The sequence below is a fragment of the Silene latifolia genome, chromosome 3 (genome assembly GCF_048544455.1).
Source record: "Silene latifolia isolate original U9 population chromosome 3, ASM4854445v1, whole genome shotgun sequence".
Taxonomy (NCBI): Eukaryota; Viridiplantae; Streptophyta; class Magnoliopsida; order Caryophyllales; family Caryophyllaceae; genus Silene; species Silene latifolia.
In genome coordinates, this window is record NC_133528.1 from 24,725,559 (window position 1) to 24,747,118 (window position 21,560).

At 35.5% G+C, this 21,560-nt stretch overlaps 1 long non-coding RNA gene across 1 annotated transcript; it reads right to left on the bottom strand.

Moving 5' to 3' along the window:
* Positions 1–93: 93 nt before the first annotated feature.
* On the bottom strand, positions 94–1,764 carry LOC141646003 (uncharacterized). Its single transcript, XR_012545263.1, has 6 exons — positions 1,564–1,764; positions 1,413–1,461; positions 1,266–1,311; positions 769–867; positions 457–648; positions 94–325 (listed from the first exon to the last, which is right to left on the bottom strand). It is a non-coding gene; the product is annotated as an uncharacterized LOC141646003 (long non-coding RNA).
* Between the last annotated feature and the right edge of the window lie 19,796 nt (positions 1,765–21,560).

Sequence of the window (21,560 nt, forward strand, 5' to 3'; positions counted from 1 at the left end):
AAATATATAAGATTGTACTTCAGTGCAAGGGTCTAACACTTTACTACACAGTGAGCCCATAAATTGACAGTTGCACCTTACAGCAATTGAGGCCTTTAGGCACGGACTTTTGTTGTCCAGTTTTATTGCTTAACAGAAAGTAGGGGTGTAGTTCTGTATAATAATATTTTTAAAATAGAATGGTACACTGAACAACCTCACTTAAAGGACATTTTTTTTGGAGCACCATGATTTGTCCACTGGAATCGACATCATGCCTTGCTGCGAGACACTCCATAACAATTGATCGAGCAGATAACCATGATCGTGCTTAGAAACGTACGGCCTGAAACAGTTTTTTTCATCGTTATAAATTAGTTAGCAAAAGGAAAAAAGGCTATGATACTACTAACCATATAGTAGAAAGGTTTTTGGCAAAATGAGAATATCATTTAATTAATCAGTTCTCAAACTCACCTCCAAAAACTCGGTTCCGGTCAAAGCTATGGCCTTCTGAAAGGCGTCATTTTCTCGTTCAGATGATTGATCAGGATCTGTTCAATTAAGATTCAGCCTTCCCACTCTAGATGAAAAGTACATATTGATGACGTATTTTGGCAAGAGATCTGTATTGTATTAGTTGATTCCGTTGTCTGCAGCATTAACTTCCTGCCGCCACAATGGCCAAATTGTCAATATGAATTTAACAGTATAAAGTTATCCACTCAGCATCTCACCACTCACAGGCACAAGTCAACCCCTCCTTCCCCATATGCAAGGTTCAAATACCTCAACAAAGTTCTTGTAGACAGCTAGAAACAAGTGATGCACATCTGGGTGTTCCTGATCAACTTCAAGCTGTTTCGCTATTATCTCTTTTCCATAATGCTACAAATCCAAAGATAAGTATCACCAGACACATTCAACTTAAATAAAACATTCCAAAAACATATAAAATCCCACTAAACCAAAATCGAAATCAAACCAATAATACTTACTCCCTCTGTCACAATCATTTGCTTACCTTTGATTAAATACCTCTCACAAATAATATAATAGGTAAACAAATGATTGTGACGGAGGGACTACAAATTGTCGACGTCACTCAAATATAAAATCACTCGAAAAATATAAAATCATGCGAAAAAAGAAAGCAATTTCAATGAGACATTTCGTCCAGACCTTATATACAAGAACAACAACTTTGCTAAGTTTAGTATCAAATCCTCGGATTTCCAACCATCAATTACGAAAATTAGTTCAAAACTGGATGTCGAGAATATTACCTGAGCCAAACCAAACCACCTCGAAATGAGACATTTCGTCGAGCACCTTATATACAAGAACAACACTGCTAAGTTTAGTATCAAATCCTCGGAGTTCCAACCATCAATTACGAAAATTAGTTCAAAACTGTATGTCGAGAATATTACCTGAGCCAAACCAAACCACCTCGAAACGCAAAATCCAAACCCGTGAAACCTAGGGTCGAAGTTCCATCAATCAAGGCAGTGAAACGAGAACGGAACGAAATAGCTTTGAAATCATCAAAAGCTAATAGAAATTCAGATTAACAGCCCATACCTAGGTTTTGCCGACGACACTCAATCGCAGTGAGAGAAACAAGAGAGGGATGAGAATAAGTGGTGGAGTGAAATGGCTGAGGGAAAAGGAGAGATTGTGGCTGTGATTTTAGGATAAATGGAGGGACAAGATCTTGAAGAAGAATCCAACGGTGGAGGATACACTTGAGGATGAACTATTCATAGCTACAGTAAGAGTAAGTTTACTCTTTTTAAAGGTTAGGGATAGATAAACTCATGTTCAAACTAAAAGAAAATCACTTTCTATAAGCTCGTTATGTAGCATTCCCTATGTTTTGATTATTTGTTTAACTTTAATTTTAGCACAAAGACCGAGTAATAAGAGAGGGCTAATTATTGGATGACAAGTGGATCAAATTGTATTTTAAAGACATTTTCAAAATAGAAAAGGTAAACAATTTACTGAGACTCCCCAAAAGCTATATAAGTACTTAATCAACAAGTAAATCATGTTTTTTTGGGCTTAATTTCAGCTTCCATTGAACTCAGTTCAGCTCACTTTAATTCAGCCCATTTTATTTCAGCTCTATTCATCTTAGCAAACGTCAATTTAATTCAACTTAATTTGGTTTAGTTCGACTCCATTCAGCCCAAAAAAATAGAGCCTAAAAGGTTATTTTAACCAAATCACAAGTCTTGAATTCAAACTTTAGGAATGCAAAATTGGTAAACTCATGATGGGAAACTTTACCGCCTATTGACCTTATCCGGCTCAAATTCGAACTAAACCAAATAATATATACCCAAAAAAAATCTAAATATACTACAAAAGATTGTAAACTTTTTGTCCATGATATTAATAAAAAAAAAAAAAAAAAAAAAAAAAAATAGACAAGCCATTGTACATAATAAATAGTGATGTTGAAATAAACAAGTCCCATTAAAAATGAATTGATTGAATTTATTAATTGATATCCTTAATTTATGTAGGACAATGTGAATACCATAATAAAGGGGGGCAATATATTTAAAGAAGGGGAACCCACGAGAGATGAGCACGTTGCATTTGTCCATTCAATAATATGTTGTAATTTGTGGACTAATTACATTTACATTAATTAATTAATTAAGATAACGGCACCTGTCCCTGTAGTAACTAGGTGCTTTCAATCATCGATTTGTAATTTATTCTTTAATTTTCATCTTAATCATTTCTGCATGAGTATTAATTACAGTGGCCCTTGATAATTGAAATGCATAAAAGATATTTAATGTCACAGTGTCAGTGGATTAGCGTACAAATTTAATTCAATCATATTATTAGTACTAGACACTAGTATACTATATATTACCGAGAAAATTGTTGGGGTGGTAGGAGAAAAAATTAATTCGCAAGATAATGCATGGTAAAATTCCGGCACGAGTTTAATTGTTCTTTCTAATAATAACCGTATTGTAGGACTAAGCCCTGTTTTAACGGTTGAAAAGAGGTAAACTAAATTAACTCAAACATAATTTATTGAAGTTAGGTTAAATTGAACGGAAATAAAAAGTTGTTATGTTCTTTTCGGCTAAAAAAAGCTTAACTGAACTGAATAGAGCTGAGCTGAGCTTAATTGAACTGAACTGAAGTAAGAGAAGGTCATGTTCTTTCTTCCTTAATTTCAGTTTATTTTAGTTCAGCTCAACTCTATTTAGTTTAGTTCAGCATATCTCTTTATAAATTAACTTTTACTTCAACTTCATTCAGTTCAGTTCTTATCAGAAGAAAAGAACAGGGCCTTAATTTGTGAAGACATGAGCTGAATAAAGCTGAACGAAACTAAACTGGACTGAAATAGGCTGAAATTAAGTTAGAAAAAACAAAGTCTTAATTTGTAAAGAGATAAGTTGAGCTTAACTGAACTGAATGAAGTTTTACTTAAGTAAGCTGAATAAGAGTATGCAAATATAGACCTTGTTGCTAGGGATGATTTCTAAAAAAGTGTTGAAATAAATAACTTTAACATCAAGTTTCATTGAAGACGTACATATCCGTCACAAGTTGAAGACGGGTCAAGTAATACTCAAGTGGGTAGATAAGACAAAAGCAAAATGTCTAGGGAGTAGCATTCTGCTTTTGTCTTATCTACCCATTTGGGTATTACTTGACTCGTCTTCAGCTTGAGACGGATATGCCCGTCTTCAATGAGATTTTATGTAATTTTAAATAGTTGGCCTATCTTAAATCATTTTATGTTTAAACCGGGTTAAATACTATTCCCTTCATCTAACTTCAAATACAACATTTAATTTTGCACACTTGTCAATGCACAATTTGCATTGTAAGTATCTTTAATTTACACAATGAAAAAATATAAAAGTTTCATATTCTTATTGTACTATTAAAGGTGAATCAAACAAGATTCCATATGACTATATTTTGTCTTACATACTACAAGAAATTGTAAAGATTCTCTTCGTTTATGAATTGTGTCAAAGAAAAAGAAAGGCTGTGTTTGGAATTGAATGAAAGGAGTAATTCATATGATTAGATAAAACAAGCTTTAATTTTAGACATTTTGTTGAACCATATAGATATATATATATATATATATATATATATATATATATATATATATATATATATATATATATATATATATGTTTATATTTTGATGATGTCAAGAGTGCTTTACATTTTATATACTCGTTGAGCGTAATTGTTTGTTTAGTCTTTTAGATTGGGCTTACTAATCGCAAGCATTAAAGAATTGTGATCGAAGTATACAAGAACATGTCAAGATCAAGCCCTCAATCAAGGTTCAATATATTACGAGATATTGAAGAATTATTCAAGCATTATGAGAAGACGAAGCTTGTCTAAAGATTAATCAAGCTTGGATGATGAAGTAGTCTATACTCGAAGATCTCCTAAGAAGATTAGAATAGTATAGGTGATTATCTCGTAATGATCCTATACTCGATGATCTCCTAAGAAGATTAGAATAGTATAGGTGATTATCTTGTAATGATAACATAAGAATGAATTTCTTATACTAGTAAGGTTATAGCTTGACAGCTATAACATTACTTGTGAAAGAGCTCAATGTTATAGCTCTTCTACTATGACATTGAGATGCTGAGTTTATACTACACGACTTAAAATGTTTTCAAAATTGTTTTTGAAAAATGTTTTTTGATTCTTTTAAATGTTCTAGCAAAAGTATTTATTAAAGAAGTCCATATTAATATGGAGTATGGTTTTATTTTAAACTTATAATTAGTAATCATGTTGGATCAACTTATGAGTTGAGCCATATTACTAATTAGGGTTTTAACATGACATACTCTTAAACCCTAAAATCTAACCTAATATCAAGCTAGAGTTTCCACGAATCACGAGGCATATGTGTCGTGTTATCTCGCGTTGCCTTAAGGATAAAAGATTGTTATTGTAAAGATTTTATTCTCTAGAATTATCTTAACATATCTTTTATATTTAACTTGATATGGTTATTTATAATAAGGATATTTTTTGTTATAAAAAATCTTGTCATATCTTAAGATTTATGGAAAAGATAATAGAAGAATAATTTATATTTTATCTTTGGGAATATTCTTTATTATCTCTTAGGGTGTTAAGAAAAGAAATAATAAAAGATATGATTTGTTTACATATCCATATATATTTCGGCTATTAGGGTTTCGGGCAAACCGTGAGCCATGCTCTTTCCTTTCCTATAAATACTTTGCTTTTGCAACATTTGATGGTAAGACCTTTAAGCATAAAATTGATTTTAATTTTTAAGAGCAAAAACCGTGTGTTTCAAAACAAGAAAACTGTTTTGCTATTTTCGAAAAAGGTCGTGTGCTTATAAACTCGTATATTCATTTATTAGTTGTCGTTATAAGATAATTGTGCTTATTGATTTCTTACTCGTTCATTAACGTGAACTTTTAGTAGAATCATTAGTGCTTTCTTATTAGCGTAAGTTAGTCACTCGAATATTTAACGGTACTCACTTGGGTTACAACTAGGGTTAGTTGTACGAGCTGGGTTAGTAAATTTGTAATCCGTAGAAAGGTACTAAATTTATTAATCGAGAATGGTGGACGTAGGTTTCGATTTGTGAAACTGAACCACTTCAAAAACTATGCATCTCTCTCTCTTTTTTGTTCGTTTGTTTATTTCGTTCTTGTTTGTTCATTAGTTAATTAGTTAAAATTTAATCAATAAACTTTAAATAATTAATTATACTTATATAATCGAAAAAGAGGTAAAAGTTTTAATCCTCAATTCACCCCCCCCCCTCTTCATGAGTATTTTGGATCGATAGACTCTTCAATTGGTATCAGAGCCTCGTGCTCTTGATTGCCTAACCGCAAAGAGGCTGATCATCTTTTTCTTATCGTTTTATATTCCGCGGCCTATCACGTGATAAATGGATTTCAAATACCTCAAGTGTCTCGTATTTGATTGGAAGAATTATGGGTTATGGAAAAACATGATGACTCACTATGTGAAAGGTCATGATTGGGAGTGTTGGAGGATTATCGAAAATGGACCGCACAAAATCCTAGTTGCATCCGCTGAAGACACTACCTATGAGAAGAAAGAAGACGACTATGTCGAGGCCGACTACAAGAAGGCCGAAAAAAATTCTAAAGCTATAAGTCTATTACAGAACGGCATGATTTCTACAGAGTTCGATTGGTTCTCTTCGTGTACAACGGCCAAGGAAATATGGGATGGCCTTGAACTAGCTTATGAAGGTACTTCCATTGTTAGGAAGCACCGTATTGATCTGTTAATGCAGAAATATGAGCTATTCATTATGGAGCCTAATGAGTCCTTTGATAGTATGTCCGCACGTTTTCAAGTATCATAAACGAATTGAAAAATCTAGGAAGAAATTTCAACACCGAGGACATTACAAGGAAGGTTCTTAGGAGCCTGACTAAAAAGTGGCGTGCCAAAGTCACGACAATGGAGGAATCGCGAGATCTTGAAAACCTATCCTACCAAGAACTCATTGGTGCTCTCATGGCCCACGAACTCACTCTAAATACCGATGACGCTGAACCAAGCAGAGGTAAATGTATGGTCTTGAAAAGCGAAGATGTTAACTCCGACATAGAAGATGAAACCGTCTTGTTTGCATGCCGTTTTAAAAATAGGATCTTTCGAAACAAGCAAGCAAAATCGTCTTATAACAACAACGAGTCGTTCAACAAGAAAGCAACAAAATCAAAATCATCATTTGCTAACCAGAGGTTGCTTCAAGTGTGGAGAATCTGATCACATGATCAAGGATTGTCCAACATGGGAGAAAATTAAGGACAAGGCGAAACGCGAGAAGATAAAGAAAGAGTTCAAACAAGTAATGATGGCTTCGTGCTCGGGAAATCTTGACTCAGAAGATGATGAAGGATCCGAAGATGACGAAGTATCCGAAGATGACGAATTATCCAACCTTTATCTCAGCAGCGTCAGTCTTGACCTAATCTTTGACAGCGACGATGAGAGCTCGAATCATCATTCAAATTATTGCTTTCTGGGAGAATCAGGCGAAGATGATGATGAAGAGGTAAGTTATCTGGAACTCAAAAAACGCGTAAAGAAATTATCTAAAAATGCCCTAATTGAATTTTTTGAGCAATCCCTCGATAAATGTCAAGAACAGGACTTGGAACTAAAGGATATGAAGGAACAGATTCTCGATATTACTGAGGAGAATCAAATTCTAAAGGCAAAAGCTAAGAAGTTGAAATCTAAAGTTACAGCTGATAAAGCTACAACATTAGACACTTCTAATGCTCAAAAGAAGGAATTAGAGTCCAAAATTATAGCTAATGAAGCTATAACTTCAAACCTAAAGCTTAATATTAAGCACCTTCAAGCTAAAGTTACAACTAGTGAAGCCATAACTTTGGAACTTTGAAAAGCAAAGGAACTTTTAGTAACTAAAATCACATCTGATGAAGCGGTGATTTTAGAACAAAATAAAGAAATTGAATCTCTCACAAAGCAATTGAAAGAATTTAAGACTGAAATGATCAATGTTAAGAAGCAACATTCAGATGCTGTATTTATTCTTAACAAAAGGTTCCAAGACTTACGTGACAATTATAAGAAGGATAATGATGTAGATCACACAGAACCTAAAAGACTTACTTCTTCACGCAAGAAAAGTCCATGACAAGTCGGAAGGTAGCACAAAAGTTCTAAACTTCCTAACCGAACAATTTGACAATAATATGAAGATGGGGTTAGGACATGAGTGCTACAGCCGTAGAGATCACTCTAAATGCAAATCAACACCTTCAGATTGTGATTTTATAAAAAGGAAATATGTCGACCTTCCTGAATATTTAATTTGCAATTACTGTGGTCATACGGGTCACATCCAAGACAATTGGGTCAAGCGTGCACATGATATACAAAAAATACCGAATTTGTCAAAACGGTTGACACAACGTTCGAGGATGATGAATCCCCCATAGATGAACCTAACGAAGAAAGGAATAATAACTTTCGTTGGTTCTATGACATGGCTTTTGACTACACCAAGAAACCTAGCACTTCACAAACTATTTGTCGACCTAAAAAAAGCAAGCCTAATCACAAGGAAAATAGTCATGTTAGACCTAGAGAAATTCCTAGACCTAGAGAAATCCGTAAACCTAGAACCCCCCCTCCCCTCCCAAGCAAAACTTCCCAAGGTTTAGAAATACGCCAATTAGACAAGTTTGGGTACGAAAGGACTTAGTATATAGAGTAACTAACCGTAAAGGACCCAACCTAGCTTGGGTACCTAAAAACTGTATCTGATCCTTTTACAGGTATCAGTGAAAGAAAACAATCAATGGTATCTTGACAGTGGATATTCAAGACACGTGACCGGAGATAAGAATCCGTTTCTTTCACTCAAGTCGTTCAATGGAGGAAAGGTGACATTTGGGGACAACAAGAACGGTAAAGTGATTGGTGTGGGCAAAGTTGGAATCTCCAAGTCACACGCAATCAGTGACGTCTATCTAGTGGATGGTCTCAAGCATAATATGCTTAGCATATCTCAACTATGCGACAAAGGTAATAAAGTTGTTTTTCATACTGATGGTTGTCGCATTATAATTGAAGGAACAAGCAAAGATATTCTTGAAGGCCATAGGAAAAGGAATGTGTACATGGTAGATTTAAATGCCGTGCCCATTAACTATTTTACATGCATGGAAGTTACACTTGATGATCCCTGTTTGTGGCACAAACGCTTTGGTCACATTAGCTCATTAACCTTGAACAAACTCAAGAAATGGGACTTGGTTGAAGGATTACCTAAGATCAAGTTCGACCAAGAAAGAATGTGTGACACGTGTGCTAGGTGCAAACAAGTGAGATCATCATTCAAACCTAAAAGAGTGGTAAGCACAAATCAAGCCTTGGAATTGGTACGCATGGATTTATGTGGTCCTATGAAGGTAAGGATTAGAGGAGGATCCAGATATGTCTTTGTCCTTGTAGACGGTTACTCAAGGTATGTATGGCCTATCTTTCTTCATTCAAAAGATGAGACTTTTGATGAATTTGATTGTCTTATGAAACTTGTTCAAAATAAATATAAGACTAATCTTGTGTCTATTCGTACGGATCATGGCACAGAATTTGATAATTAAGCTTTTATTGAATATTATAGACTTAATGGTGTAGGACATAACTTTTCTGCACCAAGAACTCCTCAACAAAATGGTGTTGTTGAACGTATGAATAGAACACTAGAAAATATGGCTCGTATAATGCTTTTATGTAGTGGTTTACCTCGTAACTTTTGGGATGAAACTATTAGTACTTCTTGTTATATCCATAATCGTGCTATGATAAGACCTATCCTTAAGAAAAACCCTTATGAACTTCTAAGAGGTCGCAAACCTAATATATCCCATCTGCGTTATTTTGGGAGTAAGTGTTTTGTTCATAATAATGGTAAAAATAGGTTAAGTAAATTCAACCCTAGGAGTGATGAGGCGATTTTTATAGGATATTCGGATCATAGCAAGGCTTACAAAGTCTTCAATAAAAGAACACTTTGTATTGAGGAAAGTGTTCACGTTATTTTTGATGAAGATAATGTGTTTGATAAGCCCTTACAGGATGAAGAAGAAGACTTAGATGAACCTGACTTTCGTCTTTCTAGAGACGATCCCGTAGAATTAGAATTAGAGGATAATGAGATTGAAGGGATAAATGTTGAGCTTGATCATTCTTCTAAAGACAAAAAGGAGAAAACCAAAGTTATAGTTGATGATACTATAATATTGTCTCAAGATAAGAATTCTCAATCTAATGTTATAGGTGATGTTACTATAACATTAAATCCAAATCAAGGTAATGAGTCCGAAGTTATAACCGGGTCTACTACAACACCTGGATTGGTTTCAAGGGGAACTTCCTCAAATTCTAGGCCAAATGGAGTTGGGTTAAGTTCAAATAATGATGAAGAGCCGAGTACTTCAACTAAATGGAAATACAAGAGCTCACATCCAATGGACAATATTCTCGGCAATATTAAGAAAGGTGTTCAAACGAGATAATCCTTGAATAATTTCTGCTCGTTCTACTCATTCCTATCTATGATCGAACCAACAAATATCAAAGAAGCTCTTGCAAAATCAGATTGGATTATAGCTATGCAAGAAGAACTTCAACAGTTCGAACGGAACAAAGTTTGGCACTTAGTTCCTAGACCCAAGGATCGATCTGTCATTGGAACAAGATGGGTGTTTAGAAATAAGCTAGATGATGCCGGAGTCATTGTTCGAAATAAAGCAAGGTTGGTGGTCCAAGGTTATAATCAACAAGAAGGAATAGATTATGACGAGACTTTTGCACCTGTTGCTCGTCTTGGAGCTATTAGACTTCTGATAGCGTTCGCAGCTGTTTTGTGTGGATTTTGCGCAAGGCAAGATCAAGTCGGGGTTGATTCAGGTAGGGTTAACTAGCTCTATCTGGTTTGTAAGTCAGGTCGTCAGGGCAGAATATAAAGGTAAAAATATGATAAAAACAACAATAACAAGACAAAGAATTTTGTATGTGGAAAACCCTTAAATGGGAAAAAACCACGGGTACCAAGGCAGGAGAGGATTTCATTATTGTATTACATTTGGCACAAATGGACGTAATTATCTAAGAATGATATGAGAATATTGTATGCTGTTTTCTCTTGTTGTCCCTCTTCAAATGATTTCCAAATGTTCCTTATATAAGTTCTAGCTGAACGACTGTTTGATCCTGGCATTAATGTGGGATATTCTCCTTAATTACCCACAATTATTCCCAATATTACGTCCTTAATTGCTGCATTAATTGCGAGATCTTCCCATTCAATGTTGCGCGTATATTCCTCTTATGACATAAGTTCCTGGTCTGATATCGTCCTGATATTTTGACCGTTGTCCTCTCCATGGCCTGGCGCCTGTCTTCATGTGTCCTGATAGCCTGATACCCTGGCAGCCTGATAGTCAGGTTAAGGCGAGATATTGATCAGGGATATCTGCGGATTTCCAGGCCTAACATCAGCTCATAAGGGAATGAAGCTCTTCCAATGATGTCAAGATAGCATTTCTAAATGGGTATCTACAGGAAGAAGTCTTTGTAGAACAACCTCCTGGATTTACGGATAGCAAATTTGAAAACCATGTCTTTAAATTGGACAAAGCTCTGTACGGATTGAAGCAAGCACCAAGGGCTTGGTATGACAGATTATCAAAATTTCTACTTGACAGTGGATTTAATAGAGGATCTGTTGATAAAACCTTATTTCTAAAATCCAAGGGTTCTGACCTTTTGGTTATTCAAATCTACGTTGATGATATCATCTTTGGATCGACCAACCGTAGCTTGTGCAAATATTTTTCCGAGTTGATGACTTCTGAATTCGAGATGAGTATGATGGGAGAATTGAAATTCTTCTTAAGTCTGCAAATTTAACAAACTGAGGAAAGCATTAAAATTCATCAACAAAAATATATTAAGGAATTAATTCAAAAATTCGGAATTGGAAAATTCCCATGCTATGCCTACTCCGATGATCGCAGACAAGTAGTTAACCTTGGATGAAGACGGTAAGCCTGTTGATGAAACAACTTACCGTGGGATGATAGGGTCGTTACTATATTTAACCGCAAGTAGACCAGATATCATGTTTAGTGTATGTGTTTTTGCGAGATATCAATCATCTCCCAAAGAGTCGCATATGACAGCCGTAAAAAGGATTTTACGATATCTTATTGGAACGGCCAAACTATATTTATGGTATCCAATGGAGTGTAATTTCGATCTGGTCGGTTATTCTGATGCCGATTACGCAGGATGCTCTCTAGACAAAAAAAGTATGTCACTTGTTGCCACGTTCGTTGGACCTTGCATTATTACGTGGGGTTCAAAGAAGCAGAATTCAGTTGTCCTTTCAATAGCTGAAGCCAAGTATATCGCAGCAGGTCTTGTATGTACTCAATTGTTATGGCTTAACAACAATTACGTGATTATGGTGTTGACGTAGGTTGTATTCCTATTTTATGTGATAATCTGAGTGCTATTATTATTTCCAAAAATCCCCCACAGCACTCACGTACCAAACACATTGAAATTAGACACCATTTTATACGAGATCATGTTGAGAAAGAAAATATAAAACTTGAATTTTGTAGTACTGAGAAACAATGGGCAGACATTTTAATAAAATCATTAGCTAGAGAATGATTTGAGACTTTACGGTTGGAAATTGGTTTAATTGGTGGTACCTAAGCTTCTATATATGTTTAATCTCTCAATGATTGATTAGTAAAGATAAGATTGTATGACTATGTCCGTATATTGCGTTGCATGAATATTTACATTTATAGAAATTTATTTATCGTATATATTCTATTTGTATTTTAGAATTTAGTTGGCATACAAACTTTATCTTTTACCAAAAATTAAGATACACCATATTTCTTTTACTTTCCAAAATTTATAAAAATCCTTCCTATATTGCTACACAAAATCTCGTTTAAAGTCTCCTATTCCAACTTCTATATTATTTACTTACCAAATTTAATCCACTGCCACTTGTATTACCTAAACCTAGACCAACCTAGACTCCTACCCTATAATTACCTCTAACCGTGTACAATTGACCACACAACCCCACTTGCATTCACTTTTTCCTTTACCAAATCTTCACTCAATCTTTAACCATCACCATCATCATATTCAACTTCAACCTTCATCATGAATTCCTCACATGCAAAAACACGGTCCTCCACCCGCAACCAATACCAACGAAATCCGTGTAATCTACCACAACAACAACCATCTAATCATCCTAATTCTTCTGCTTTTACCTCACTAAATCCACAACAATCACCTCCCCTGTTTTGTGGTCGAGATGATGCGGTTTCCGAGGGTAAAAGGCGTCGACTTCTCAAGGGTAAAAATAAGGTGATAGTAGATAATGTTGAGGAGGATAGTGAACCCGAGGTCATTGTTAGGAATGGGGTTTCAAGAACTCTATTTCGGGAAGCTTCAAAAAATGCGACAAAGGCTGGGTTAAACCGAGTTCGGATGACAAAAGATGAAAGTATTCTTGTTTCTCGGGTTTCGCCATATTCAATCTATGGAGGAAGGTATTACCCTAAATCTTGGTTGACACAAATTCCTTCTCTTAAGTTTTTTGTCGACTTTCTTGATTTTCAAGGTTAGAGTGTTGTGAGTCGGTTTTCGGGTCCTACTTACCCGGTTGAGGTTGTTCAATTTTTCGCCTTAGTCAAAGTTAAGGATGGTGTGTTGCACGCAACTGTTAATGGTGTCGATGTTACCGTGTCAGTTGATGATTTTCGTTTGGCTTTTTCGGTTCCTCATGATGGAATCGATGTCAATCCTAGTTTGGAATGGTCTAATGTAGATGATGATAAACAATTAGCCATTAAAAAGTATTTTGAGGAGGTTGGGTCGGATAATGGTAACATTATAGTCCGTCCTCTTTCGGCAAAAATCAAGTTTCTCTTAAATTTCTTGTGGAACACGATTGTGCCGAGAAGAGGTGGAAGGGATAAAGTGTCGAGTTATGAAGCAATAATTGTGTATTCTTGGTTGGAGAGTCGGAAAATCAATTTGGCTAGTCTTGTTCTAAACCGTATCGTTTAAATGAGTCTAACCGTCACCAAGGAGAAATTTTGTACCATTCTTGATCTTCCATATGGGATGTGGATATCGAGGTTGTTGGTTGGGACGGGAAAGTTACGGTGTTAGTGCGAAGGATTGCATGTGTGATTGTGTCATCAAATTAATGGGTCTTGGGTTTGATGGACCCGAATTGGTCCTTGCTAAGAATGTTGAAAAGGTTTCTAGTGATGTTGGTTTAGTAGCTTTGGAAGCTAAGTTGAAAAGTTTTATGGGTTCTTTGATGGGAAAATTTGAGGAGCAAACCACGGCCTTAGCCACGGCCTTGTCTCGGGTTGGGACCTTACAGTCCTCGGATGGTGGTTTGGATAGTGCTCGGGTTTATGAGTTGATGGACGGGGTTGATAAGAGGCTTTCGGGTTTTGAGAGAGAGTTGAAGCCAATTCGTGGGGAAGTGTTCCAACACGGAGATCGTCTTTCTTTTCTCACTAGTCAAGGTGGTGCGTTGGTTATGCACGGGAAAGCAATGACGGCCGATCGATCTCTTACCTTGGAGGCGACAAAGACTTTGTCATTGAAAGTTCTTAACTTTGAAAGGAGCCTTCAAGCTCAAGCTACGCTTGTTAGGACCTCTTTTGATCGTCTTGATGCCTTGGAACATCGCACTCGTCCAGACTATGTTAACCCGTATAAGACCCGCCAAATTTGACCTTGCCTTGCCTATTGCTTAGTTTAGCACTTTCCTTTATTAGCTTTAACTTATTTTGCTTTTCCAATGGTGTATTTTACACAACTATTCCATTCGGCCCATTTTGGCATCTACTTGTGGTTATGGCCCAAGTAGCTCTAAGCATGTTGTTCATTCGGCCCATTTGGCTTTAGACATGTTTTCTTTTTAGTTTGTGTTCTACTTTAATTCTTAGGTACTTATGTTTATCTATGGTTTATTAGTTTCTTATATCATCTTATCTCTTATCTCTTGTCTCGTCTTATATTATTCTAGTCATTTTATGTTTGTTCTTGTCTTTTCGATGATGTCAAGAGAGGGAAAGAACATCTATGGTAAACATCTACCTAAGCTTGCTCCTTGTCAAGACCAATTGTCTCTTAAAGTCCTTTAAGTTTCGATAATGTGGTAATCGTCTTGATCTTATGTTGATCTTTATTATCAAGATAACGGTATTATATTGAGGGGGAACTTTATACTTAGTCACAATTTTAGGAGACTTGCCATCATCAAAAATGGGGAATTTGTTGAACCATATAGATATATATGTTTATGTTTTGATGATGTCAAGAGTGTTTTACATTTTATATACTCGTTGCGCGTAATTGTTTGTTTAGTCTTTTAGATTGGACTTACTAATCGCAAGCATTAAAGAATTGTGATGGAAGTATACAAGAACATGTCAAGATCAAGCTCTCAATCAAGGTTCAATATATTATAAGATATTGAAGAATTATTCAAGCATTATGAGAAGACGAAGCTTTTCTAAAGATTAATCAAGCTTGGATGATGAAGTAGCCTATACTCGAAGATCTCCTAAAAAGATTAGAATAGTATAGGTGATTATCTCGTAATGATAACATAAGAATGAATTTCTTATACTAGTAAGGTTATAGCTTGACAGCTATAACATTACTTGTGAAAGAGCTCAATGTTATAGCTCTTCTATTATAACATTGAGATGCTAAGTTTATACTACACGACTTAAAATGTTTTCAAAATTGTTTTTGAAAAATATTTTTTGATTCTTTTAAATGTTCTAGCAAAAGTATTTATTAAAGAAGCCCATATTAATATGGAGTATGGTTTTATTTTTAACTTATAATTAGTAATCATGTTGGATCAACTTATGAGTTGAGCCATATTACTAATTAGGGTTTTAACATGACATACTCTTAAACCCTAAAATCTAAACTAATATCAAGTCAGGGTTACCGCGAATCATGAGGCATATGTGTCGTGTTATCTCGTGTTGCCTTAATGAATAAAAGATTGTTATTGTAAAGATTTTATTCTCTAGAATTATCTTAACATATCTTTTCTATTTAAGTTGATATGGTTATTTATGATAAGGATATTTTTTGTTATGGAAAATCTTATCATATCTTAAGATTTATGGAAAAGATAATAGAAGAATAATTTATATTTTATCTTTTGGAATATTCTTTATTATCTCTTAGGGTGTTAAGGAAAGAAATAATAAAAGATATGATTTGTTTACATATCCATATATATTTCGACTATTAGGGTTTCGGGCAAACCGTGAGCCATGCTCTTTCCTTTCCTATAAATACTTTGCTTTTGCAACATTTGATGGTAAGACCTTTAAGCATAAAATTGATTTTAATTTTTAAGAGCAAAAACCGTGTGTTTCAAAACAAGAAAATTGTTTTGCTATTTTCGAAAAAGGTCGTGTGCTTATAAACTCGTATATTCATTTATTAGTTATCGTTATAAGATAATTGTGCTTATTTGATTTCTTACGTGTTCATTAACGTGACTTTTTAGTAGAATCATTAGTGCTTTCTTATTAGCGTAAGTTAGTCACTCAAGTATTTAACGGTACTCACTTGAGTTACAACTAGGGTTAGTTGTACAAGCTGGTTAGTAAATTTGTAATCCGTAGAAAGGTACTAAATTTATTAATCGAGAATAGTGGGCGTAGGTTTCGATTTGTGAAACTGAACCACTTCAAAAACCGTGCGTCTCTCTCTCTCTTTTGTTCGTTTGTTTGTTTCGTTCTTGTTTGTTCATTAGTTAATTAGTTAAAGTTTAATCAATAAACTTTAAATAATTAATATACTTATATAATCGAAAAAGAGGTAAAAGTTGTAATCCTCAATTCCCCCCCCCCCCCCTGAGTATTTTGGATCGATAGACTCTTCACATTTTCAAAATATTATGACTTTTATCTTTATCTAAATTTTTAACCGTTTCGTTTTTAAGATGCATGGATCGGCTATGCCAATCATTTGTTTTAAACAATCATTAGTATAGATCCCGCGCAATGCGCCATGTATATATAGAGTATTTATTTTGTAGGGTGTTATTTATAATAGAAAACTAAAGTTATAAAAGGAGTATTTTTATGAAATCTATATTTTTTTTACCATAAAGTTAAAGATTTCATTTTGTAAATTTTCTCCAATTTTTTTAATGAATTTTTTTGTTACAAATTTAATGGTAAGTATGTGTCAAGTTATTCTCTAACGTTATAATTAATGCATTTAATGAAAAATTTACCAACTTATAGTTTATAATTTAACATCAATTTTATTATATTTTGATGAAAAAATTATAATTTTGAATTTAATTATAAGATTAAAGTTTAATTATAATGAAAAGATAATAGTTTAAAAAAAGAAAGTTTTACTTGTTTCTTTATTTAGATAAAAGCATTTGGAGGAAAAATTAAGAAAACTTTTATGAGTTTTCAAAATAATTTAATTTTCTCTCTCCCTCATAATGATCAATTATCAATAAGGTTGTCCCCAATCAATTTACTCCATTTCCTCCACTATTAACTATGGAAGGAGTTGCAAAGGTGCTAATCGGGTTAGTTGGGTCGGGTTTAGGTACGGTTAAGTCGGATCAGGTTATATCGGGTTCGGGTCAGCATATCCTTTCGGGTCAAGTTGGGTTGGGTTCGGTTCGTTATCAGGTCGGGTCCTTTTGGGTCAAATGATGTTTCGGGTCGGGTTGGATTTGGGTCGAATCACTATCGGGTCTAGTGATTTTATCACATTACTTCAATTTTTGTCCATTAAAATTATTTTTTCGACCGTTATTTGGTTTAGTTACTTCATTATTAAGCCAAACCTATCAATCGAAACACTAAATCACTCTCATTTTGATCAATACTAAGCTTAATAATTATTGGGACATCAATTTAATCGGGTCGGGTCTGGGTCAGGTTCGGATCACTAATTATCGGGTCGTGTCGGGTTACGGGTAGGGATGGCAATGGGTCGGGTATGAGTCGGGTCTAGTAAGACCCGGATCCGGATCTCATACCTTGGACCCATGCCCAACCCAGACCCTACAGGGTCCAAAATTATCAGACCCATACCCAACGGGTCCGGGTCTAAGTCGGGTCTAGAGTAAATAATGTCTCTTTGTAATTTCAATGGTGTACTCAGTATAATATACTAGCAGGGGGTAACACCTCCATCTACCAATGAGCCTTAACAAGACTTTCCCTAGCAGATAAGGACGTTACCATCTCGGTTGCCCGAGGAACAGTAATAATCAAATGTCGATAAAAGAACAACTACAGTAAATTACAAATTATTAAACAAATAAAAGATGCAACTCATGACATCTATCAACTATGTGAAACTATCTCTGCCATAACTCATGGTAGACTCGTCCCTCCAAGCACCCAGCTATGATCCAGTTATCAACCTGCTAAGACCGACTGCTCACCATAGTGGATCACGGCAGACACAAGAAGAAAACACAACAACACCACACAAGGTCAATAACTGAAGGAACATACGAAACCAGACATAACAAACATATACACATCCCTTTCTCCAATCACCCACACACCTCTGACTGCCCGAAAGTCCAGTCCTGCCAGATACCAATCGCAATCAGTAATCCACGCCGCCAATGGGGGACCGCAGCCATACTCACCAAATCCCTGCTCATCTATTCCGAGTGATAACCCAAATTCCTTAAGGTGCACATCCCCTCCTGTGGCGGGTTTCACAGAGGGTGAATCAAGGGCGTGATGCCACTCCCGCAAGTGACCCCACTCAGCCGAGGGCACGCCTCGTGAACCAAAGACAAACAACAACAACCAAACACAACCAATATACTCAACCAATCAGAACACCAAATACAATCAAGCAGTACAATCGACATACTAGACAGCCAACAGTACTGAGTAGGGGAACCTACCTCAAGCAAACCGTAGCGATTCCGCACACGACTATAAGACAACAAGCAACCACTATAACCACCTATAACAACCAGTATAGCCATCTATTACTACTACCACAATCACAAACGAAACCAAGGAAGACGATGATGATGATGATGATGATGACACATACCTATTGATACTGTCATTTCTGTACTAAAAATAAAACCTAAATTAAACTAACAGAAGCTAGTGATAAGTAGGGTCGATCTCCACAGGGAGACAAGATATCTATCTTTAGTCCGTCTATCTAGGTCACAAATGGGAGTTTTTAGTTTGATTTTCTAACTACAGAAGGTTTAAAGGTAAGAGAAATAAAGTAAGAGTGATTAAGGCGAAAAAACATGATAAGAATGATCAAACAAGAGAAAATATGCCAGGATTTCGGTTCACCATTATAGTCTATCGACTCAGTTGCAAATAGCCTAGATAATTTACTGTGAGAAGGGCATGGGAGAGGTCCTTCCGGTCCGCTATCCACCCTAGAATTCCACTAACTTAACTTCCGTCCTCATTAGGGTAGTCTACTGTTCATAGCAGGTCTGTTTATTCCAATCTTCCGATCTAGGAACAAAGTTAACCAGATTAATATAATTTAGAAGCGTGGACTCAACTAAATTGGTGTTACAGTTATATTGCTATGTGGATAGATTCTCACATATAAATTATCTAGCCTATTCTTTACATCGTCACAATCCTACCATGGATTCCCTAGTCCTAACATAAAGGGAATTAGCTACTCGTGTTCTCAATGTGATTAACAATAACAACAAAAGACATACTAATACGAGACATAGCGAAACGATGATAATCAAGCATAAATAAGACATGGATAAGAATAATAATGAAAGAACAAGAAATTAACGCAAACAAAGTATTGAGATTAAGGAGAAAAGAATGATTACAATCTTAAAAGATTCCGGCATAGAGAACAATCCACAAAGCAAAGAGCAAAGTTAAGAGTTTAAGCAGTAAAGAGTGTTTGAGAGATTAAGCAGTAAATTTAGAAGTAAAAGAAGGTAAAGTAGAAGTGAATAATCAGAAGTAAAGAAGGTGTTTATTAACCTAATCACGACTCCCTTATATAGGGGAGCGAAAATTAATAAAGCTAAAATTATCATGGATTAAGTCAACCCGTGTAAACTAGTAAACCCCTCGATCGATTTCAGACCACTCGATCGAGGTCTTCTCCAACAATTGTACTCGATCGAGTAGTTAAGGCTCTTGATCGAGTAACTCCCAATAAGCACATTTCGATCGAGCTCTAAGAGCTGCTCGATCGACCATCTGTTCCAGCTAAACCACTCGATCGACTCATAATTCCACTCGATCGAGTGGGAATCCAACGCATCAGTCTTAAATATGTCTTTGACAGCTTCAAACGACTCACTTCACACATCCCGAGGCACAATCTTGCTCTAATGACTCCGTCTCCTTACAATGCATGCTAAGTGGGACGAATAAAGGTCGATTCCGCTACTTTCAGGTCCATTTCTGCAATAAAGGCAAAACAAACCAAAGTAACCAATTCGGGGAATTTTACAATATATAACGATACAAAAAGGCATAGAAATGCTTGCAATAAAAGGCTGAAAAGTCTATATAAATTGCACGTATCAATCTCCCCAAACCGAACCTTTACTCGTCCTCGAGTAAACTAAATGCAAACTAATGGAACGGATATGAAAACTCGGAGCTAGCTATAACTTGTCTACTTGAACCAATTTAATGCAATTGAAAATTAACAGTCAAAGCTACATCAGTCAATACGCAAACGAGTTATATGATGTCCATAAATAAAGCTGACCTATCGACCTTGCAAGACCAACAAAATCGGACTCTCACGTTCACTCTTCTTTCATGAAGCAAAGGGTGAATATATGTATAAGAGAGAAAGAGAGGCAATCACTCACCTAAACTGCGATCTACATAACATGCATGCAACAAAAATGATAGACGATTCAAGTACTATACATACATTCCAACCAGCAATGCCCGTCACAGCCGAGGGCTTACAAAAGATATGGGAAAGTGAGGTTACAGGTGAGAAAAGGCAAAATAGATTATGGGAATGTGGAGGTAAAGCGTCAATCTAGCACCTAAACAGGACCATATAAGACCATCTGAATCTCAACTGACTAGAAAATGAAGCACAAGATAATTTATTGTGAGAAGGGCATGGGAAAGGTCCTTCCGGTCCGGTATCCACCCTAGAATTCCACTAACTTAACTCCCGTCCTCATTAGGGTAGTCTACTGTTCATAGCAGGTCTGTTTATTCCAATCTTCCGATCTAGGAACAAAGTTAACCGGATTAATATAATTTAGAAGCGTGCACTCAACTAAATTGGTGTTACAGTTATATTGATATGGGGACAGATTCTCACATATAAATTATCTAGCCTATTCGCTACATCGTCACAATCCTAACTTGGATTCCCTAGTCCTAACATAAAGAGAATTAGCTACTCATATTCTCAATTTGATTAACAATAACAACAGAAGACATGCTAATACGAGACATAGTGAAACGATGAAAATCAAGCATAAATAAGACAAGGATAAGAATAATAATGAAAAATTAACGCAAACAAAGTATTGAGATTAAGGAGAAAAGAATGATTACAATCTTAAAAGATTCCGGCGTAGAGAACAATCCACAAAGCAAAGAGCAAAGTTAAGAGTTTAAGCAGTAAAGAGTGTTTGAGAGATTAAGCAGTAAATTCAGAAGTAAAAGAAGGTAAAGTAGAAGTGAATAATCAGAATTAAAGAAGGTGTTTATTAACCTAATCACGACTCCCTTATATAAGAGAGCGAAAATTAATAAAGTTAAACCTATCACGGATTAAGTCAACCCGTGTAAACTAGTTAGTAAACCCCTCGATCGAGTGATTTCAGACCACTCGATCGAGGTCTTCTCCTGCAATTGTACTCGATCGAGCAGTTAAGGCTCTCGATCGAG